General features: G+C 47.2%; 1 protein-coding gene across 1 annotated transcript in view; it reads right to left on the reverse strand.

The window, feature by feature from the left end:
- The window catches only part of LOC115317358, a 53,672-nt gene that overhangs the window by 24,023 nt on the left and 5,245 nt on the right, over positions 1-24,404 (reverse strand). The window lies entirely within an intron of this gene.

Below are 24,404 nucleotides of genomic sequence, written 5' to 3' on the forward strand. Positions count from 1 at the left end.
TTCAGTGTTTATAGAAATGCCCGCAAGAAAACATAGTATTTTTTTATTCTATAAAACTCCGCGGTCTGATAAAGAGGTGTCCATATCACAAAAAAAAAATATTGCGTGATGCACGAGTGGGAAACAAATTCCCACAACGAGCACCAAGCCAATGGCACTCTAAGCAAACAGCTGATGTCAGGCCTTATCTCAAACTAACCCAGGAAGCCTTTTTTATTTACAATTAACATATGAAAACATATAAGGTCACATAAGAGCTTATAAGTTATAACGTTATGGCGTATAAGTTATCTTGTATGTTTCTTGACAAAATCATAAATATATAAATATATATATATATATATATATATATATATATATATATATATATATATAGATATATAAATAAATTTTCCTTTTTTAATAGGGAAACTAAAACGTACTTGTTAAATAAAAAGTAGCATTATGTTGGACGTGGTAGTCCTGCTTCTACAGTTCCATCAGAGAGCGTGCTTCTCGTCGTCATCTATATGTGTGTGGCTCTCGCGCCCTTTTGTCCAGTACACCACACTCCTTCAATCGCACGAAGTCCGAAAGGTAACGCGGGCGCTTCCTTGCACGCTCGGAACGCCTTAATTATGTTGAAATCGCCGCCTGTTCATTTTGAGACGCACAGATTCCATCGCTCGAAGTAGTTTGTTCTTCCGATGCCGGATGCGCTGTAGGAGGTAGACCGCACAGGGAAGCCATTCTCGCTGGACGTAGCGATGGTGCCGTTTGCGTGGATAAAGCTGGTGAACTTAATGTTGCTTCCCCCTTCCGGCCGCTGAGGAAGAGCTCGCTGTTGGGGCGAGTTCACTTCTTTCCTGGGCGACTGTTGATCTGACATCCACCGTTGGGGTGAGTTCACGTCTTGCCTAGGCGACTGTTGAGCTGAGGTGCGCCGCTGAGGCATGTTTGGCTCTGATGAACTCGGCGGTAAAGGAGGTAGGGCAGGCGCTAGCAACGGCGCTCGGCCGAATTCGACATCGCCTGACTCACCCATAGTAGCTAAAGTACGGGCGCGTAGTTGGTCTATGAGACGATGCCAGAATTTTCCTTGATTTGTCTGCACAATGTACGATTTCGGACCTGTTCCAGCTTCTATATTGCCAGGTACCTAAGCAGGCCCAGATGCGTAGTTTCAGGCGTACACCTCATCACCTGGGTTAAAACGCCTCAATTTTTCAGCCGACGGTTGGTTCCTGTAAGCATCTTCACTTCGTGCGTTGATATCAGCATCCAGGTCTGGATGCAGTCGATTTAGCGCCGTCGTGATCTGCCGTCTCATGAGAAGCTCTGCCGGAGTTTTCCCGGTCGCAGAGTGGGGAGTGGATTGCTGTGCGAACAACATTCTCGCCAGACGGAGCGACCAATCGCTGGAGTCCTTACGAAGAAGGTTCTCTTTAGCCGTCTGTACCATTCGTTTGGCCTGTCCATTGGAACTCGGGTGATATGGCGCGAAACGAACCTGTTGTATTTGATTTTGGGAGCAAAACTGCTCGAATTCTGCTCAAGTAAAAGACGCTCCGTTATACGACACGATGACGTCGGGAAGCCCATGAGTGGCAAACAAAGCACGAAGTTGGCATACCGTGCATGATGTTGTCATTGAGGTCACTTGAATTACCTCCAGCTACTTTGAGTAGCTGTCTACGACAATGAGGAATGTTTTGTTATGCAAAGAGCCAGCAAAATCTATATGAACGCGAGACCATGGTTTGCTCATGCGTTCCCAAGGAATCGTAGGGCTCCTCGCGGGAGCATGACGCGACTCTTGGCAAGCAAGGCATTGCCTGACCGTTTCTTCGATCTCAGAGTCCATTTTGGGCCACCACAAATAACTACGAGCCAAGCCCTTCATTCGCACGATACCTGGGTGGCTATTGTTGAGCAGCGTTATTGTTTCTTTCCTACAGGATGGCGGCAGAACCACCCGACTACCCCAGAGCAGACAGTTTTTGTGAGCTGATAACTGATAACTCGTGCCGCCTTTGAACGAAAGGCCGAAAACACTCCTCCGGTGGCAGTGCTGACCATCCGTTCAATACGCATGATAAGACCCTAGGTAATACAGGATCACGGCGGGTCCCATCTGCGATTCCTTTTGCGTTGAGTGGAGGGTTTGGTGTCGCCTCTAAGAGTAGGCAGTTCATGGGTGTACCACAGATCTCGCCAGTCGAGGTCGTCAGGGGTACGCGACTAAGTTCATCTGCGTTAGTCAACTCTTTTCCTGGACGATAAACCAGTTCGTAGTCATAGGCCGATAATAGAAGGCTCCATCGCAGCATCCGTGGAGACATGACTTGTGGCATAGGTTTGCTGTGATGCATTAGGCCCACCAAAGGCTTGTGGTCAGTGTATATCAAGAAATGACGGCCATACAGAAACTGGTGAAATTTCCTGACGCCTGTGACAATAGCCAGAGCTTCCTAGTCAATTTGAGCATACTTTTGCTCGGTAGAAGTTAGTGTTCTTGAGGAGTAGGCCACAGGTGCTTCTCGTCCACCTGGCATGGTGTGGCTTAGGACAGAGCCTACACCGTAAGGAGAAGCGTCACAGGACAGTGAAAGAGGCAGGCTTCGGTCGTAGTGCACCAGTAAGCTGTCGCTCTGGAGAAGTTGTTTCGCCCGTAAATAGGCTTCGTCATGGGCCTTGTTCCACTGCCATCTTGCCCCGATGCGAGCAGTCTGTGCAGCGGCTCCAGCACAGTCACCCGATCTCGCAGGAAACATCCGTAGAAGTTTAGGATTCCTAAAAACGCACGCAACTCTGTGACATTCCGTGGTGCTGGAGCGTCGCGAATAGCTTCTACCTTTTCTATGGTTGGCCGAATACCAGTCGAGTCTTTATGATAGTCTAGGTAGGTGATGCTGGCTGAAGAGAAACACACTTATCCTTCTGTAAGCGGAGTCCGGCCTCTGACAGTCGTCGCAATGCTTCTTTCAGACGTTCATCATGTTCTGTACTTGTTTTTCTTGTAATAAGGATGTCATCAAGGTAAGGAATCACACCTCTGATTCCTTACAGCAGTGTGTCGATAAAGCGTTGAAAAATGGCAACTGCAGAAGTCACCCCAAAAGCTAGCCGCCGCGCGCGGTAAAGCCTCTATGCGTGTTTGTTATCATCAGATCCGCAGCTGCGTCCTCCACCCGGAGTTGTTGATACGCCTAAGCTAAATCAAATGTTGTAAAAAACATGCCTCCAGCTAAGGTGGATCGATTGTCTTTGATCGTCGGAGGCGCGTACGTCTCATTTATCACAAACGGGTTGATAGTGCTACGGTAGTCACCGCGGAGGCGAAGCTTGCCGTTTCTTTTTAGGATTGGCACAATGGGTGTGACCCATTGACTATGTCGAACAGGCTCCAGTATCTTCTGATTCACTAGGTTTTCCAACTCCTCTTCGATGTCGGGCCGAAAGGCAAACGGAACCGTCCGACTCTTAAGAAACTTCGGCGTAGCATTTATTGCGATGGGTGTTGATACAGGCTCACCGCGGTGTGCTCCTAAGCCTCCCGCGAAAACGTCGGGACAAATTGAAACTGCGTAAAGAGTTGACTCCTGTGACATCAATGCCCAGTCTTTCAAACCAATCACGTCCGAGGAGGCTGGCATGACCCCCACTGCCCACAAAAAGTGAAAGTGTGTGGGTGTGGCCTCGAAATCCTACTTCGACTTCTATTTTTCCCAGTACGGGGAGACACTGCTGTGTTCAGGTTTTAAGCAGATGGTTATCTTTTGTCAACGCCGGAGGTGCCCTTGCTCCGAGCGTCCTGTAAGTGGCTTCACTGATAATAGATACGGCAGCTCCACAGTCCACTTCCATGGCAAGTGGAACTCCGTTGAGAGTAACCGTCACCATATACGGCCACACAGTTTTATTTGCAACTGCATACACGTCAAAGCGGGGTGGGGACATGTCGGCTTGGCCTCCTTGCACCACGTGTGTAGCATGAGATTCGTTCGACCTTGCCTGTAGACGTTGTCGTTGCTCTTTTTTTTTGGCCATGCAGACCTTCTCAATGTAGCCCCGCTTCTTACAGTAACGACAAAGCATGCTTTTGCATCGACTTTTCGACGGTGAGTGCTGACCCCCACAGCGAAAACAAGATCTTGATGGCGTAGGTCTCTGAGGAGAGCCGCGCTGAACTGCGTTTAAGATGGAAGAGTCGGAACCTGGTGCTTCAGCGTCCGTGCAAGGCTGCACTCCGGACTGCGCTGATCTTGATTGTAGCTCTAGTGTTCCTCGCGAGACAGCCTCGGCAGCGGTAGCCAGCTCAAGAGCTGTTTGCAGGTCCAAGTTTCTAGTAGACAGAAGCTGTCCTGTAGCTTGGTGTCCCTCACACCACAAACAATCTGGTCGCCGATCATCTCGTTGAGCATAGCACCATACTCGCAGGTCTCGCCCAAGCGACGGAGTGCACTCACGTAGGCAGCAATGGTCTTGCTCTCATGTTGTTCTCGCTTGTGGAAACAGAAGCGTTGCAAGGTCTTCAGTGGTTTTGGGCAGTAGTAATTTTCCATCCGCTCGAGGAGGATCTCGTAGTCAGTTGCCGACGGTAGGGCTGGTGAACAGAGGTCTCGCATTACTGAGTATGCCGCTGGTCCACATTTTCCAATCAGCACTGCTCGCCGTAAGTCTGGTTACTCTATACCGTGAATGACGAAGAGGCTGTTTAGGCGTTCGATGTACTCGATCCAAGCGTTTGATGCTTCTCGATGTTCCCCTTGTGAGCCATGGCTGTGCCGTAGGTCCTTCAGTCTCGTCGCCAGTAAAACGTACTTGTTAAATAAAACGTAGCATTATGTTGGACGTGGTAGTCCTGCTTCTACAGTTCTATCAGAGAGCGTGCTCCTTGTCGTCGTCTATATGTGTGTGGCTCTCGCGCCCCTTTTGTCCAGTACACCACAGAAACCATAGCTTAGTCGTATTCTGTGACTTCAGAATCCATAAAAAAATTAAGCTGTTGGATTCATGAGAGCTAACTCTAAACATGGCTGTAGTCTAGATGGTTTGTGAACATACTGCGTCACAAAACACTGAAAATTAACTGTCAATTGATTGAATGATTGAATGAAGCATTAACGTACCGCTAGTTCCTCCGCTATAAGACCGCGAAACTTTCAGTACTGTCCACAAAATATAAAGTTTTGTCTGCCATGTAATTTTTCCTTTTACTTACCAGTCACAAAATAAATACTCTTCGGTAATACTTCATTGAAATTTTCCCGGGCAATATATAATATCAGTGGCCTCGAGTGTTAGCGCATTGCAGATCAGAGCACGTGCTGCAAAAGCTTGCGCTACAGAACGCAGGGATCCCGGCCCCTGCCCGCTTCATCTTTAAGAGCATCGCACGGGCCCGCGGTGACCTAGCACTACTGCATGATGACCTTTGAAACGCCAGCTAGCAGTGGTACTTCACTTGTTAAATTTCAAAATTATCTGTTCACCTCTCATCTCTCAACTTTTTTTTTTTTTCACCTTGCAATGAATGGCTTTTTGCGCAGGATCAAACAGGGTGCGCTAGTGACACCAATTCTTAAGAATGGCTGTCTAATTCCTAACAGCTGAGGATTACAAAGGAATAATTAAACTACCATCGCTTTCTCCGCAGTGGTCACTGCTTAGTTCTTTTCTGGAGAACATTTGAAACACGTTGCTTCTCGGTGCGGTCCTGTAACCGTAACTCAAAGTACTGCGTGAACTATGCATGCGCTTTAGCGCAGGCATACACATTATCCGGAAGACATGAACTTATTTAGCTACTTTTATTACACAGCTTGCTTTGCGATTAACTGGGTGAGGGCAGATTAGCCAAAAGCAATCGTCAACGACATTTTACTTTAAATCGGAAATTACGATTTTTTAAGTCACCCGACATATATTGGTGGAGAAATATGTTTGAAATGTGGTAAATATTTACTTAAAACACGGAAAGCTAATACCTAATTTAGCAACTTGAAGATCGCCGCAGTCTGATACCTCCTCGAACACGGATTTTTCGTAACCTTTTTTTCTACTAGTATTGACAAACTCAGGCAACGTAACTGCCACTAGATTCTAACAGCAGCTGAAGGTGTAGCGAATATGCTGCAAATAACTGGCGAACGTTCCCAGAGTCACCATGCCCTGCGGCATGGTGACTTTGGGAACGGAGCAACAGTCAATGAATTGATACCATACGCAAAGAAAACACCACCGGCAAAATTCGTTGCTTCTTTCGCTCCATTTGGTTTCGCGTTCATGGTATTCGCGACTCAAGGAAAACGGACGGCACCTAGCAAGAAAACACTAAGCTGTCTGGAACAGGTCCTTTCGCGATTTCTGCTTGTCACTTGTGGGTTTAGTGATTACATGTTGTCGGTGCGTTGCGCGACGGAACAGTCGTCCAGGTGACTCTGCCGTAACTGCAGAACCAGCTTGTTACCCAGGTAGCTAAGAACGCCACCTACGCAACCGCATGAACCAGACATTCCGCCCCTATCAACGTTCACCAGCGCCGCGGAAGGACCGTAGGCAGTTCTTTCATCGCTTCCTTGAAGATAGTCAAGCTTTCTGGAAGATTGCTTACGCAAACACATGGCCGCATTATCGGAACGTGGTGGATAAAAATCGGGCAAACAATTTTGAGACAAATGCTTGCTTGCTGATACTCCAGCGTTGTGCGGTGAGCTGGCGCATGGCATGGTAAGACCTGATTTAGACCTCCATATTAGCCAGATTGCGCCCTCTTTATGTCGCTGGAGTTACGAATACTTTGACGACAAGCAACACATATCTGACTGTAACGTGCTAAAGAACATCAATTGTTTATGGAATTAATTCGCGTATTAACGCGATAGCGTTTAGGAGCACGTGTCACGAAAAACCCGGCGTCGGCGTTGGTGGAAACAAAAATCCCATAATGCAATCTACCCAGCCATGTGTGACGTCACTCGGGGCCTTGACGTCATGACCCTATCGACCCGCTAAATTTGGCGGGAAAAAATGTTCCGCTAAGTTGAGCGGAAAATATTCCTGACGAATTTCCCTAAAATTGTTCCCGCCACATCTAGTGGAAAAATTTCCGCCAAATTCAGCGAAAAAGGTTCCCGCCAGATCTTGTGAAGAATGTTCTCAAAATATTTCTCAAAATAAAAAAAAAAAAAAATATACGTTTACAAGTCTCTGTAACGCGAAATTTGGGCGCAGCTCTCCACGTGGGGGAGGGGAGGACACGGAGGGAAGGGTATGCCCCTCCTGCTCCTCCATACCCTCTCCTGCTCCATTCCTCCCCTCATCCACCCCTCGTTCTATCCTCCTCCTCCTCCTCCCCTCATTTCGTCCTCCTGTTTTTCTCCCCGTCTTCTCCTCCTCCTCCTGCGTACCCTTCTATCCTCGTTCTCCGTACCTCCCCTCCCTCTCCTGCATACCCTCCCCCTTCTCCCACAATTTCCCCACTTAATTTAGCTGAAAAATTGGCGCCACGTGATTTCGACACCAATTCAGTTTCCCCGCTAAATTTAGCGAGAAAATTGCGTCACATGACTTGGTGTCACGCCGACTATGATCAAATTCAGTTTCTCTCCCAGATTTAGCGGGAAAATTGCCATCACGTGCCAATACGACACAAAATTTTCCGCTACAATTAGCGGGGAACTGAATTGGTGTTGAGGTCAAGTGACGTGATTTTTTCCGCTAAATTTAGCGTGGTTACGCCAACGCCGACACTGCAAAACACGGAAAAGGGCGCCTAAGAGCTGCGCTCCAAAAGAAGTGACGCTACCGACAAGACCACGCAAACACATTTGCAGGGCTTGGGAACAAGCGCGGGTTTAGATGAGAAGGCTTTGTAAACGGGGCCTGATACCGCGATGGCGTCCCACTCTTAAATGCGAAGCTTAACATCCTCCCTATGTTTTTACGTGATCACTTGATAATCATCATTTAACGCTCGTAATATCACGTTGTAGTGGTCGCTAATTGCGAGTCATCACCTAATGGCCCTCTTTTAGTGTGAAGGGAGCGTGGGTGTTCTTTAGAAGTAAAAAAAGGAGGAGTTCTTCACGAGCAGCCGTCGGTGTCGGATGTCTTTTACTGAGCTCCGCCCCCAGGGTTTGAGAATTAGGCTCTGTAACCTACATGGTGTCAAAAATGGTGGGATATGGCCATTCATGGGTAAATTACTTTCAAAATGTAATTTAATTACAATTACAATTACTTGGCTTCAAAATTATTTTAAATACAATTACAATTACTACTACGTAGAAAGTAATTAATTACAATTACAAATTACCTCTAAAAGTGATCCAATTTCTTTACAATTACTTTACAATTACTTATTTCTGAGAGCAACCCGATTTGGGCCATATAACTTTAAACGACTTGAAACGAGTTGTATAGAATGCAACGTATTTGTTCATTGAGTGCCCCAATGTTTGAGGAGGCTTAAGCATCGCAGCGTAAATGTCGCGTATTGTGCTTTTTTTTTTTTTTTTTGTTAAATTCATGATAGAACTTGACAGTTTGGGCCAATAAAGCACTCCGTTCTCATTTTTTAATAAATGACAATAAATTAGTTCATACGCTGGAAAGCGCCAGATCGATTGCCAAACACTTTTGACAGACTTTTGTTAGCCCGGGAAATAAAAATGCGACAATTAGTCATATACAAATATTTTACAAATGTTGTTATAAAACTAAAATCCACACGCGCTAATACGACCTCCTTCACATACAAGCGTCATGGTATTGTAATTTATTTACATTGAGTTGAAATTATAATGGCTCAGAAATATATAAGAACCGAATCGGGGCTCCCGAACTATTGGTGACAATATTCACAGGTGCGAAGTCAGTCTCCAAAATGCTTATGCAAATAATATCCGAGGTAAAACCAACAAGTCATAAACTTGGAATTAATATAAAGATACAAATATCCGACAGTACTAAAAAAAACGCCAAAAAATAAGGAAAACATTTATAAGCAATTAAAATTTTTAAGCTCGGCTGAAAGCTGAAGCTCAATTTTTGTTTCTCTTCAATATTTTGGCATGTTTACGCTAGGGTTTTCTGCTCGCACAGCAGACGGCGCAACGCGGTGCCGTTAACGAAGGCTCCAAAGAGGATTGCCTCTCAGCCCGCAGTGTAAGCAAGAAAACAAGAAACAATAAAACGCTATTTATCTTGTACGTGTGTGCGAGTGCGTGTCTTTGTGCGAGTGTTTCACCGAGAGCTAGACCGCTTGTGCGAGCGCTGTCGCTTTCAAAGAGGTTCCATCGGCGCCGCAAATTTTTGAAGAAGTAATTGTAATTGTACCTTATATTTTGCAATTACTGACTAGAAAGTAATTAAATTACAATTCATTTTAGTCGAAAGTAATTAATTACAATTGCAAATTACGAAAAAAAAGTAATTAAATTACAGTAATTAAATTACTGTAATTGCATTACTACCCAAGTATGGATATGGCAAGCTGTGATAGCACAACCGATTCCACGATTTGGAGGAATTGTGCTTTACGCCAGCCTGAGAGCTTCGACTTTTCGAACACAGAACTCTGGCCCTCATGGCTATCGCAATATGATACCTACGCCTTTGCATCTGGTCTTTCTTCAGCACCTGAAAATCTTCTGGTGCGCCTGCTACTCTACTCCATGGGATCGCAGGCCCGACGCGTGCTGTAGTTCCTTTCGCTGTCCGCTGAGGCGCCATAAAACGTCGTGGTACGGTGTTTCACCGAGCGCTTAATCCACCCCGCGAACGAAGTATGCTAATCGTCGCGTGTCCATCGGCGGGTTCAACAAGCGGAGGAAACCGTAGATGCGTTCTGCGCGGAGTTGATGCGTCTAGTCAAGCGCTGTAACTATGGCACCCCGGAAATCGAGGAACGTTTTGTCAGGGATCGTTTCGCGTAGGTCTTCGGGACTCTCAGCTGTCTGACCGTCTTGAACGTAACCCGAAGCTCACGCTCAAGGATGAGTGGGTACAAGCGCTCCAAGACGAAGACGCCGACAAACAAAAGGCAACCAAGGCAGGCACGGGTAAATCCGAAACTGCAGGAGGTCAAGGTGTCAATCTTGACGCAACCAAGCTCGCAGGGCATCTCAACCGGCGAGGCACTAGGCCTAATGCCACCAATACTGCTAAGGACCAGTCGTCTCGCGCCTCTGCGGGCCGGCCTGGTTCTTGTATATTCTGCAGACGCTCATCTCATCCTCGTCAGGACTCTCCCGCACGCAAGTCGAAGTGTAACTTTTGCCGTAAGCAAGAGCAATTCGCAGAGGTCTGTCTCTCCCGTATAAAAAAAAGCAAGCCAAAGTAGGCACTCTGCAGCTTTCTGTAGTCGACGCCGGAGAGAGGGCTAAGTACGTGGATTTCACTGTGAACAACTATACAGCGTCCTTTAAAGTGAACTCGGGAGCCGAGGTGACGGCTGTTCCAGATAGTTTTTCTCGGATTCCCGAGCGTTTGTCAAAAGTGAAAGACGCAATTCCTGGACCGGACAACCACCCACTTAAAGTGCTGCGTTCTCTTTCTTCGACACTGTGGTGGAACGGCAGGTCTTCTAAGCAGGAGGTTTATGTCATCCAGTCTCTCAGTACTTCTTTGCTGGGCTTTTTCTGACATACAGGACCTGGAGGTCATCAAGCTTCTCTACACTGCAACCAAGCCTGCAGTCAACCCAGACTTCCCTGAGCTATTCGCAGGTCTGGGTACGCTACCCGATGAGTACACAATCCGGCTGGAATCCAAAGCCACTCCCTTCTCGTTGATTGTACCTCGTCGTATACCTATTCCCTTACGAGAGGTCATGCAGACGGAACTGGAGAAGCTCGAGTGACAGGGCGCTATTCGTCGGGTTGAAGGCCCCACCCGGGGTCTGCAGGAATTGTCGTCGTTCCGAAGGCTTCTGGTGGTCACCGTCTCCGCGTTGACTTTACCAAGCTCAAGAAGGTCGTCCTTCGAGAACGTCACATGCTCCCTGCTGTGGACCAAGTTCTCGGACTTCTGGGTGAAGCGACTATGTACTCTAAGTTGGACGCTAATTCCGGATTTCACCAGATGAAACTTTCCATGGAAAGTCAGGAGTACATTACTTTCATTACTCCCTTTGACCGCTTCTGCTTCTGTCATCTGCCTTTTGGACTTACGTCGGCACCAGAGTACTCGCTAATTCCGGATTTCACCAGATGAAACTTTCCATGGAAAGTCAGGAGTACATTACTTTCATTACTCCCTTTGACCGCTTCTGCTTCTGTCATCTGCCTTTTGGACTTACGTCGGCACCAGAGTACTTCCAGAAGCAAATGGCGCGCACACTGGAAGGACTGGACGGGTGCGTCAACATGATTGACGACATTCTCGTCTTTGGACGGACGCATGAAGAACACGCCGCGCGGCTCAGCCAGGTGTTTTCCCGAATATCGAAGAAAGGCATCACCCTCCACAATGACGGGTGCGTGTTCGGAGTGTCCGAATTCAGCTTCCTTGGAGTCTTCGTATCAGCAGAAGGCGTGAAGCCGGATTCTAGCAAGATTCAGTCTATCCAGGCGATGGAACGGCCTGAGGATGTTGCAGGGGTGCGAAGGCTACTTGGCATGAAAAACCATGTTGCGCGTTTTGTGCCGCAGATCTCCGTAGTCGCCACTCCTCTCCAAATACTTTCGTCGAAAGACAACGTATGGGCCTGGGGTCCGGAGCAGGCGGCAGCATTCCTACGAGTGAAGAGCCTCTTGAGCTCAAATTGCTGTTTTTTTATCAAAAAAGCGGGAGACAAGTGCGTCAGCATGCCGTCGGTGTGTCTCATTGACAAAGAACTATATTTTCTTTATGACTTTATCTGAAGAAAGGCGCGTGGCATGCATACATTCTTAATGTATAACTATTTTTTTGTGGTTTGGGGTTTTTATGTTCGCTGGCGATGGTATAGATTGCTTGGTTGATGATGAAATAAACTTAGAAGTAAGCGCCAGTCCTGTTGTACGTGTGCCTTCTTTGTTGTCCTTGTCAAGTTTGCGCTATTTTAATCATGTCTAGTAAGAACCAACTAGCCCGGACAAAAGTCGTGTTACAGCACCCCCGGTGTTTCTGGAAACAGCCCCGCAAAACTTCTGTTCGGGCGTCGGTTGAGGACACGGCTTCCTCGGGCTCAAGATCAAAGTCCTCCGCGGCCACCATCGCCCACGCGCGTGGCAAGGAGGAATGAGTTGTATAAACTGAAACAAGCTCAGGCCTTCAACCAGCGGCATGCTCCCACGAGCTGCCTTTGTTACGTCCTGGAGAAAGAGTGTGGACACAGTCGGAACAGTGTCTGGCCAGGGTATACTCAGCCCAGGACAGCGTCCCCGCAGCTATCTGGCGGAAGCTGACCAGAGTGGAGCGGTCCTTCAGCGCAACCGCAGAGGATTGGTTGCTTTCGCATCCTCAATGCCACCGGTTGAACAACCCCCAGCTAACGGTGTGCCTCCAAGCCCAATAGCGGCTCAGCAGAACATTAGTAGTGACCCTACTGGGCCGCCTTTGTCGATAAGTCCCTATCGGACTCGCAGCGGACGACCCCCGACCCACCCCAAGCGTTTAGACTTGCAAGGGCAGACAGTTGGAAAGCATTGCAGTTTATGGGACTATTCAGAGCAATAAAGGGGTACGCTTCGCCACAAAAAGCATTTGCTGAAAATGTAGTCTCTAAGAAGGGGAGATGTAGTGGTCGCTTATGGTGAGTCATCAACTAATGGCACCCTCTTAGTGCGAAAGGGTGCCTGGTTGTTTTTTAGGGGAAGTAAAGAAGGAGAGGTCTTCACGAGCAGTCGTCGGTGTCGGATGTCTTTTACTGAGCTCAGCCTCCCAGGGTCGGAGAATCGGGCTCTGAATCCTACAACGTCCGTAAAGGTCGGTTACGTTTTCTCGAAGTAATAATTTTCTGTCGTGCAGACATCGTAATGTACAAGAAATCAAAGATAAATATATGCTCCCTCTTACTGTACGAGTTGGCTAAAATCATAACTCTAAAGATCAGATCGATTGTATCAGGCTGTCTTCTCCTTTTTGAATTAATATTTTTTACGTAAGAATCGGAAACGACATATTAATAATGGTGCTGATCATTCAGTTCCTTACTTTCTGGCGGCAAAAACAGATGGTGGTAAAATATTTATGCTTTTCGTTTGGCTTACACACTTTTTCTATCCAACAACTGAATGTTTTGAATAGCGGCTATATAGCTATAATATTAATAAAAACATAACTCACTGACGTAAGCGCCTTTTTCGTCTATTCTTGACGAAATAAACGTTGACCACAAGAATATTAAGGTACGACCATAGGACTCTGATATAACGAATATTAATAATTTTCTCAATTTTCAGCATGGAAGACGTAGGAAAAAATGTTTCGCTTTTACTTAGAGGTGCTCGACAACTCAAAACTGCATTCCTTCTCACATGAAAAACAAACGAATATTGTGAAACGTTACAAAAGTCTTCAAAGATGTTGTAATATTTATCTTCAGCTATGAATGAAGAAAACGAGAAGCTAGCTTCTACCCTTACTTTTACACTTTTTTTTAAATCTAACGTATACAATTGAGGGTACATGGTGAAAGTTTTCTTTTCTATTAAATCTTTCACATATGTAACCAATGCATGATGGGAGTGTGGGCAAAGTCGCTGAAGGCGAAACAAAAAGGGTAGCCAAGGCGGGAGTGAAATATTTCACAATTGATCCTACCCATGGAGATCATCAAGACCAGCTGCCATATTACCGAAATTTAAAAGGGGTGCTCGTTTATAGACCCACTCGCACTCACTAAGATCGACACAATAAGAGGCCCAACAGAAGTCTAAAAAAAAGGCACGCGGAAGTCGTACTTAAAGGGTTTGCTCAACAAAACAGAATTATTCGCCGTTTCAAACGCGTCCGAAGCGTCTGAGGAAAGGGCACAATAATACATATTATCATAAAACAACGACTGCAAATAATCGGCGACGTCATCTAAGCCATTTCGTCCCTTTTTCCGGAACAAATCCTAAGATGACATTGGGTAACTTCCCCATACACTGGTCATTACAAGAAAAATGTGCCTTTCTAAATTGTGTCCTAAAACAGGCAATATAGATATGGGGCGATAATTTTCTATTCTTGTCGGTTTGCCACATTGAAGAACCGAAGAAACAACAGCAGTTTTCAGCTCTAGCGGGACTGATCGCGACATAATAGAAGTGTTTATCTTAAATATAATCATATATTTTAAGGAATTTAAGGTTCGAGAACACAGATTGAGACACCGTGAGCACCAGGTGTCTTAAAACACTTCATACCGAAGAAAGCTGATCACAAACTTTCACCGTTCATGTCATACAAAAAAGTCGACTCACTATTTACCCTATTCAATGCAACTTCCCTGATGGGAACTGTGATAGTTACAGGAAATATCAATAAAAGTTGACCAAACTCCAGCGATTTTGGCCGACAGCGCTTCCACAACTCTGCCTGTCGTGAGCGTGCTCGTCGTCGTCTTTTATTGGAGACTGGCGTGTGCCGCAATACATAACACACCTTCACCCGTGGTTCGCTATGGCTCATAGCGCGAAGCCGGCTTATCTCTTGTAGATTTTCTCCGTACCGTGCTAGCTTGAATATTGGCGCGTTCACACTGGAAGCGGGTCCGCAAACGCGAAGCGGATCCGCGCGTTCTCAAACGCTAAGCGGCTGAGATCGAGCGGTTGGAGCGTGCTTTTCCCAACCGCTTCTGGACCGATCTGCCCCAATCGCTTTCGCGAACCGCGAAACGACAACCAATCGCAACGCGACGCTGACGTGAAATCGGTCGCGTTCGATACAATATGGCATCTGCCGCTGGTGAGGCGTCCAAAACGCTGTAGTCCTAGTGCTGCAGCAGACAAATCAACGGAGGAACGTAATGTTCACGTTTATCACTGGAATCCGACGCGAAAAGAATTGACTCGTAATCTTAGCGGGCTTTACACCGGGGATTTTATTCGGGTAGGTCCGAATACCACTGACCGAACCTCGCTTTCTTGTTAGTCTTTGGCTGTAGAACGTCGGAACCCACCCCTGATTGACGAAAATGTCAGCTTTTGTACCCACTAAGACAGTCGCGTGAACTATTGAAAGCTTTCGACACCGTGCATGACCATCAGGTAGGTCGATACAGACATCGTGAACCTGACTGCTTTAGCCAAGGCACAACCGCGGAGCTGGCAGGCTACCTGCGCCAACTTGACCTGTAACGCTTACAATTAATAAAAGAAACTAAAGGGAACATACCGAAGAAATAAAATGTACCAACGAGGGCGATGTAGAGGTACTCCCTACGGCGTTTATTTGAGCTTAATGTCAAACAAACAGTAGACTTGTTCGACGTGCGAGTGGTGAGAGGAGAGTCCGCAACCAACGAAGCCACGACCGGCTAGCACCGAACGCATCGCCCCGCACCACGGTCCACTCCACGGCTTGCAACTTCGAAAATGATAAGAGCGAACGAGGAGATAAAACTGGCCCTCTATCCCGAAAAAATGGTCAGCTATTCAAGCGGGAACCATCCACTTCGAAGAAAAGGTCGGGGCATCCCGTTTTGAATGAGCAAGGTGCGCCTCTCTGGGCTTTGCATGTGGGCGAAGTCGAGGGAATTGCAGGCGAGTTTTGCGGGTTTCGTGCCTCTTTTTTCGCTGGGTTAACTTGCGATGCGTGCGATCATCTCGAAGAAAAATCTTCAAAGTGCCAAAATAGGCTGCATATTTTCGGCACCCATTTCAAAACCAGACGGCGTGGCCAATAGAGTCATTGGCGTTAAAATAACGACACCTGTTATTTCTACGTCTAGGGCGTCAAAATAAGATTATTTCTTATTTTGATGTAAACAACACGATTTATTTTGAACGCCACCGACTGCATTTTGAAATGTCGGTTGCTTGGCGTATGTCTGTTCGGGTGCTCGGCGGCGTCCGCGCTGGGGTGTGTTGTCGACGTGCCGCCTGTGCTCGTCGCGCTTTCAGGAGCATCAAAAAGCGTTTTCCATTTTAAAATTTCGCCCGATTCCGTCCGTCACTCCGGTTGCCAATGAAGAAATGTACCGGAGGCGACAGAGCCCTGCCGCAGTAATTTTGTACGCATTTTTCTTCAGCTGCACCTGTGTGCAATACGACGGATTATCACCCTAGGTTAGAATAGCTGCCAAGGCCGTGCAAGCGGCGAGCGAGTGGCCTTCACTGCCATCACTGGAGCACTCGCTACAAGAGCGCTCGTGCCGCGTCATTCAAAGCAACCAGCTAGCGCTTTTAGCACACGCGTTTCAGTGAATTCAGCCGCCGACCTTCCTTTTATTGCTCAAGTGTCGTAGGGTGTCTTGCGTCTTCGCGTCTGTTGGTGCTCTCGCCGACCTGATGGCTTCTTTGCTATCATCATTCGCTGCAGAGAGCAACTTCAGATGCGAAACGATCCAAAGGAAGCCTTAGTACGGTAGACCCTAGGCAGGCACCTCTCGTCGGACCACTGCCACGAGTGTGAGCAGCCAGATTATCATCACAGAGGATGACCGGCAGAACCTTCAAAAAAGCAAAGGTGGAACGCCGTGGCGACAAATGACCGAAGAAACCAGCCAGAGACGCTGAACCCGAAAAGCCAGTAGCCTATGGTCGACGAGAGCACTACCAGACGCAAAGACGCAAGGCAACGCACGACACTTGTGAAAGGAAAGTCGGATGTTCCAGGATGTCTGCATTTGATATACAACAGAACACGACAAGTACAGGCGGCTCGTCGACAACACACACCAGCGGGGACACCGCCGAGCACCCAACCACGCAGACGCCGACCGATCAACGTTTCAATATGCAGTCGGCGGCATCCAAAATAAAACGTTTACGTCAAAATAACAGCAAATATAATTTTGACATTTGTGACGCCATTGACCTCGCCCCCTGGACTTCAAATCGGTTCCGAAAAAAGTACCCGCCAAAATAGCAAAATGTTTGGTTTGGATCGTGGATTTTGGATTGTAAAACAGGGTTGCCAAACGCAAGTCTCAAAACATCTCGCGTAATCGCCAAGTAACCGCCAACCGCCTCTCGCCAACCGCGAACCGCCTCTCGGTGTGTCTGAATGGGGTCGCTCGCGGACCGCATCCTCAACCGCTTCGTGAACGTTGATCCGCTTCCAGTTTGAATGCGCCATAAAAGTGCTGGACGCTCCAAGTGTTTCGAGCGTCCAGCTGGCCAGCCCAAACCTTGGTTTGGGCTGGCCAGCAGTACCTGGGGCTCGGTTGCTGGGAGTTGCTGGAATACCGGCGCTCGAGGTGCCAGTGACGGAACATCCGATGTAGTGGATTATGATGGAATGTTTGTGGCCCTATCCTTCTAAGGCGAAAGACTGACTCGTCTTCGACGTTGGTCCTTAAGGCGATGCCAACTGGTTCCATCTTCCAGAACAACCTGCGATGAAGACGCGCTCGTTGGATGTGATACCGATGCTGGAATCCAGGCAGGCCCCAATCGGAAGTCCTTTGATCAAGCGTGTCCACCTGGTTGTAGTAGTTGGTGTCGTTGAGCTCCGTGATCGTAACGTTCTTTCCGTTGCAGCTGTCTGAACAGAACATTGGAATGGACGTCAAGACGCAGTAAGTCCACTGCAGTCTTCGGTGTCCGTGCCATGAGGATCTCAGTAGGTGTGAGTCAATTAATGTTATGAGGTGCAATGTGGTACTGGAGGAAGGCCACGTGAAATCTTTGTCTGAATGTCTCGCACCAAAGAATTCTTCAGCTTCTTGATTGCCTGGGCAGCTCTTTCTGCGGCACCATTAGATGCAGGGTGGTAAGGGGGTATTTTCATTCCCCGAATGCCGTACTTCTTTAGAAATGCTGTGAATAAGAAACTTGTGAATGCTGACCGGTTGCCTGTGACAATCATTCAGGCAACCAATGCATTGCAAATGTTGTTCGCAGACAGTTCAGTGTGCCTCCGCCGAGGGTGACGGAACCGCCATCACCTCCAGCCAATTCGAATAAGCATTCACGAGGACCAAACAAATTATGTCCTTGGAATGGCTTTCCAAAATCAACGCGAAGGCGCGACCACGGTTTTTCGGGAAAAGACCACGGTGTTGTTTCCGCTGGTTGCGGCGCTCATGGCATTCCAATCAGCTATCGACCTTTAGCTTTATGTCTTCGTCGACTCCAGGCCAACAAACGTGACCTCTTCTGACCATTTTTGTTTTAACTCGCGCCAAGTGTCCCGCATGGAAACGAACAAGCACGCTTCCTATCAGTGACCTCGGAACGAACTTTCTCGGACCCCATAGTACGCAGCTCTCCTGCATGCTGAGCTTTTGCGTCTTGGTTGACGAGGGCTGCCACTACGGGGCACCAGGACAAGTTGATCCAGCCCATAGAAATTTCTCACACTTTTGATAAGACGGGATCTCGGTCCCTGGCTCTTGTGAACACTTCAGGAGAAATACATCTGTAGTCATGCTCTAGCGAAACTACACTCCAAGCTTGGGCACTGTGAATTTTCTAGTTGACAGTGGCAGTTGGCATGATGCATCTGCATGGCCCAGGCTTTTTCCGGGACTGCACGTCAAGTCATAGCTGTAGCTTTCAAGTTTCAATGCTCAACTTTGGATTCTTGGTGAGCACAGAGGTGGAATTCCTTTTTCAGCACCGAACATTCTCAAAAGTGGTTTTTGATTGCGACTGCCTCAAAGTGTCTGCCCCATACGAATTGATCAGATTTAATTATTCCAAGCATGAGGGCTAATGTTTCTTTATCAATGAGGTTATAGTTTTATTCAACCGCCATTCCAGCGTCATGCGAATGCAATATGCTTCTCGCCCATTGATTTGCTATGTGCCAGCACAGCTCCAATTCTGTAAGTTGAAGTATAGCAGCTTAACACGAGGTGCTTTGTAGAGTCGTAATGCACGAGGAAACCAGCAGACGTCAGCAGTCATTGGTTTGCTTTAAAGCAGACTCTTTCTTTTTGGACCAATTCCAGCCTGCTCCTTTCCCAAGCAGACGATGCAACGGCTCCAGGACGCTTGATAGGTTGGGACAGAAATATTCTATAAAAGTTTGATGAGCCTCAAGAAGCATTGTAGCTCTTTAGTGTCTTGTGGACATGGTGCCTTCACGATTGCTTCTACCTCTCTCTGGCAAGGGTGAAGACCGGTGTGCTCGATCAAGTGCCCTAAGCACTCTACTCTTGGAAAGGAAAAATCGCACTTTTAAAATATCAACTTCAGGCCTGATTCTTTCAGTCGTTGAAGTACCTCTTCGAAGTTTCTCGTGTTGTCAAAGTCATCCACTCCCATTATCAAGGTGTCCTCAAAGTAGACGACCACGAGCTTTATGTCGCAAAGTAGATTTTCCCTTTCTCGTTGGAAAATTGCAGGTGCCGATGATACACGAAATGTAGCCTGGTGTACTCAAAGAATCCTTTATGTGTGTTGACTGTCATATAATTTCTTGATGCTGGAGATAATATAACCTGTTGGTATGCAACATTGAGAACAAATTGGCTGAACTTGACGCCTCCGGACTGCTTTATCCACAGCTCTTCGACTCTCGGAATTATGTACGATCCTGCACTGGATGTTGCAATTACGGTAATATTGAAGCCTCCGAAAATTCGAACCCGACCGTCTTTCTTGAGTAGCGGTACAAACGGAGCAGCCCAGACTGACGTCTTCAGTTGCTGCATAATTCTCTCTAGGTCAAGTCGTTGAAGGTGCTGGGCCACCAGATCTTACAGTGCAAAGGAGACTGGTTGAGGTCTAAAGAAGCGTGGTTGTGATCCATCTGGGAAGCAAATCTTGTCGTCCACGATCTTGAGCAGCCCCAGTCCCTCGGAGAATACACCTAGGAACTTGCGAATGAGACCCTTAACCGTGTTGTTGAGGATTTTAACGATATCAGCAACTGGAAGTTTCAAAGCATGAACCCAGTTTCGTCCTAGCAGAATCTGGGAGGTTCCACTCACAACGGACAAAACAAAAGATGGAGAACTTCACGAGCTTTTTTTTACATTACGGTAACCTCGGCGAATCATTGAACAAGCGGGAGTATCCTATCAGGTCGACATTGAAGCAAACAACCTGCACTTCTAAAAATGTCGCTCGAAGGTGTCTTTTCTCCATTACGGAGCCGCCGGCCCCTGTGCCCAGCTCCGTGTCGATGGATTTGTCTTGAGCAATGACAGTTAAGATGGTTGGTGGAAGATGTGCGGCTTTCAAAGGCCTCATGTTGTATCTGGGCTGGTCATCTGCGCTGCCCTGATTGTGGGGGTCATCTGGGCTGTTAACTGGATCTGCCGATGCAGCTTTCATTGGCCTTTCCCCGGGTGAATACAGGTAGCCCTACGAGGCTTTCCTGCCAATATTTAGGCACATTGGCCCGTCACATGGCCTTGCTGTACAGACTACAGCAAAGAGGCCAATTTTCTTTCAGTTGTGGCATGTCATATTAGCATAACCACACGCGGTCGAATTATGTGTTTTCAAGCAATGGAAACATCCTGGCTTGGGAGCCTGCGCTGAAAGGCGGTTTGCCGCGACAGCTGATGTCGTTCCAGGTTGACTCGTAATTTCTTATGAGTCTTTTGTCGCGGCTTCTGTGGTAAGGACAACCTTGGCCCCCTATCAAAGGTCAGTTATACATCCTCTAGAAGGCGGGCCTGCATGATGTCATGAATGATTCTGTACACTAGCCGTTGTCGAAGCATATCGTTGTGGACAGTGTTGAAGTCGCAGGAGTCTGTTAACTGCCGAATTGACGCAATGAAGTCGCTCACAGACTCTCCTTGCTGACGCAGTCTCGAGGCAAACTCGAGGCACTCAACGATTATGGAGGGCTTAAAAGCGTAATTTCCATCCAAAACCTTTATAATGGTGGTGATTGTAAACTCCCGTGGTATCTATGGGACCAGGATATTCCTAATAGGTGAGCATATTCGTTTGGCACAATTTGGCAAAAATACTGCACTCGTTTTTGCTTCCGTGATGGTATTAGTGAAAAAGTACTCCTCCAGTACCTCCGCATACTCTCCCCAATCTTCTCTGCTCTCTCTAAGAAACGGTTCGAGCTTAGGCATAGAGCGACCGCAGAAGATCAAGAAAACGCTTGCCTTACCGAGAAGTCTGGTGCTTCTCAGCCCTGGGCCATGGCTTTGATGGCGTAGTTTGTTTAAACTGCCTCGCTGCCAGTGTGATATATTCAGGAAATATCATCAAAAGGAGACTAAACAGAAGTGCGTTCGGCTGGGAGTGCAGCCACAACCCCGTGGGCCGCGAGCGTGTCTTTTTTTGCAGAGCGGTGCGTGCCGCATTACATAATAGGCACAAGCGCTGATTGCTCAAGGGTTACAAAAAAGCAGTTACATTTTTCCGCAACGTTTGAGATATTATCTAAACAAATTAACTATCACGTCGTAAAAAGAGCTTGGGCCTTGCTAGCCTCGAAGCCCATCTACGAAAGGCTAGGTTTGTGTAATGTAAGAACGACTTTCTGATATTTTTTTCGGCGTTTACCTTGGTCCTAGGCGCACGAGACTCTGCTCGTAGTTTAACACTTTTAGTGTTAAACTACGAGCAGAGTTACAACGGACCCAAAACTTTTCTTTTTCTGAGCTTGCTGCGAAAATATGAGGGCTCAGCCAAACGCGATCTGACCTTCGCTTTTTACCACGTCAGTGCGCTGTGCCTTAGTCTTAAATGAATCGTGAGAATGTATGAATTTTGAATAAACATCAAAGCAAGACACATATTCAAGAAACGAGGTTGGAGAATAAGACGATACCATCTTATCGACTGCTTTTTAATGTGTTAGCATTAGGACGATCGTTTTGACGAAAACCCGGCGGTGCCTTTCGTCCATCAGCGCCGGGAAGAAAAGGGGCAGGATGGAGAGAGGGCCACGCGTGCGAAGCTCCCATTGGTCCGAAGCGGTGACGTCAGCACTCGTTAACCTCTCGTCTCTCCCCGGCGCTGTCAAACTGACAGTCACCGCCGGCTTTTCTTAAAAACTAGCACTTTCGTTTTCGTCAGTCATGCACACAGCTGCTGCGGAGCCAGAGAAGTGGCGGCGCCGCGCGGCGCGGTGGAATGCGGGCGTGCTCAGTTGCCGCTCTGTCGTCGACGGTTGTTCCTCGCTCTTGGTTTTCGTAGTAGCGGTGCGTGGGCTATGATGTGTGTGTGTGTGTGTGTGTGTGTGTAGTTAAAACGATGGATGCGGTTCCTTTCACGAGAGACATGGATGAGGTTCATTGTATGAGTGGTATTGATCAGTGTTGCGGAGTTGCCACTCCGGAGTTGGAATGATTCCGGAATCATTCCGCATTTTTGCGACCCCGGAATGGAATGGGAATGGAATGGCGGCAGCGTTGAGGGGAATGGAATGGGAATGGAATTAGATGCCTTTCGCCCGGAATGGAATGGGAAAGGAATGGGCCAGGTTCTTTATATTTTATTTATTTATTTATTTTTTACGTTCAGCTATACCGAGCCAGTCAGAGAGTCGGTTGTTCAGAAACAAAATGAGCGGGAAACTGCAAACCCGCGTAAGGCCCTAGCAGACTTATGCGCAAAAGAAAAAAATGCAATACAAAAAACAAGCGTCAAAGCAAAGAACAGAGGGAGCAGCGGAGGGGGGGGGGGGGGCGGCGGTGGCGCCTTTCACCAGTGAAATTTAACACATACCCGAATGCGTCTGCGCCTGTAATATTGCACGGCTGGTACGTGATCAGTCGACGTGAACGTGACCTGCTGCTGTGGTGATCCGATACCCAGAAAGGAGGCCAGACGTGGCCTCGCTGTGCGAACCCAGACTTTGTACACTTTCGACTCGTCTCTAGCGCGCTGTTTCTCGAAGAGCTCGCACCTGTGCCGGCCATCTCAGGTCGCAATCCACGAGGTCTCTGTTTGAATGATGCTAGGCGAAATTTGAAGACTGCCATTCATGCGTTGGAGGTGGAGAGTCGGCAGGAAGGACCGTCACAACAGGGATGCCACGGTATCGATTTTTCAACCGTAACGGAAGATGATACATGTGCTTCAGGTTGCTTCAGGTGGTCCACTTTTCTCGAAAATTCCAAATGCAACTGCCTGCACGGTTTTCAACGAGGTCAGTTACAACGGAAGTATGTATTGTCCTTTCATACAGCAGAGTGGGTAAAGTTTCATGTTCAAGGCAACACCTACGGATTCAAGAATACTAGTTCATCCCACCGTGACGTCATGTGCTCAGTGCTGACAGGGGCGCCCTATTGGACAGGGGAGTGGTGATGTTTTGATGGAATTTATTTTAGAGGTCGAAGTCTTTTCGCATCACAGGTCAGTCGGACAGGATGCCAGGGAAGGGACCGCGGTCAATCCTTGATGGAACGTTACCCATTGAGGACTCTTCGCCCGGAACCACTACCTTCAAGGCGAAGTGCCAAGCCTGCGGAAAAGTAATTTCGGGACCAAAAAAAAATAAAATAAACTTCCACTTCAAACTTAAAGCCTCATCTCAGTTGGCGTCAAATTTCAAAAATGTATTATCAGCATTTATATTTCTGCCCTCCCTAAAATGTATTCTTGTATTTGTATATCCAAAGACTTTTTGCCTCTTTTTAAAATGTATTTCAGATATGTATCACGATACATTTTTATAGATATATTTGAGACTTGAGTATCCGTATCTTAGCAACTATTTTCATCTATCCCAGTATTTGTATTTCCAAATACATTTCTGAATATTTCTGCCCAACCCTGCAACGTAATAGAGCTGTCAAGTGACACTTTTAACGTTTAGGAATTGGAGGAATGGAATGGAACGATTGAGCCATTCCAGGAGTGGGAATGGGTCCAGTGTCCCCATTCCTAGGAGTTGAAAGGAATGGAATTATCGAAAACTCTAATTCCCCGGAATGGAATTGGAATGGAATGGGGGTGCCCATTCCGCAACACTGGTATTGATATGAGTCTTTCTACGAGTGATTAGGATGCCCGTATTCAAGGATGTCGACGTACTTTGACAGGCAGAGTACAGAGAAGGGGTGAAAAAAATACAGGAGGATCCATTGTTAAATTCTGAGGGAAGCCGTTAGGAGAACCCTTGGGAAAGGCCACACAGGCCCCCTTTGGAAAACGCTAAACTGACCCCGTAGCGAGGCCAAGAACAGGTAGCAAAACATAAAGAAATCATAAACAGAAAAGTGAAGGGGCCAGCGTTAGCGTTATCGAGGTTCATGTTAACACATTCTCTAATAATCACTCGTAATATTTATCTATAATATTAATGGTTTTCATATTATTTGAAACAACTGCCGGGGCAGTGGGCCGGACTATCTGGCAACCAATAAAAAGGTGGTCAAACAATGTTTGTGAGATTACAGACGAATTTATCAT

The sequence above is a fragment of the Ixodes scapularis genome, unplaced genomic scaffold (genome assembly GCF_016920785.2).
Source record: "Ixodes scapularis isolate PalLabHiFi unplaced genomic scaffold, ASM1692078v2 PGA_scaffold2__306_contigs__length_199485367, whole genome shotgun sequence".
NCBI lineage: Eukaryota > Metazoa > Arthropoda > Arachnida > Ixodida > Ixodidae > Ixodes > Ixodes scapularis.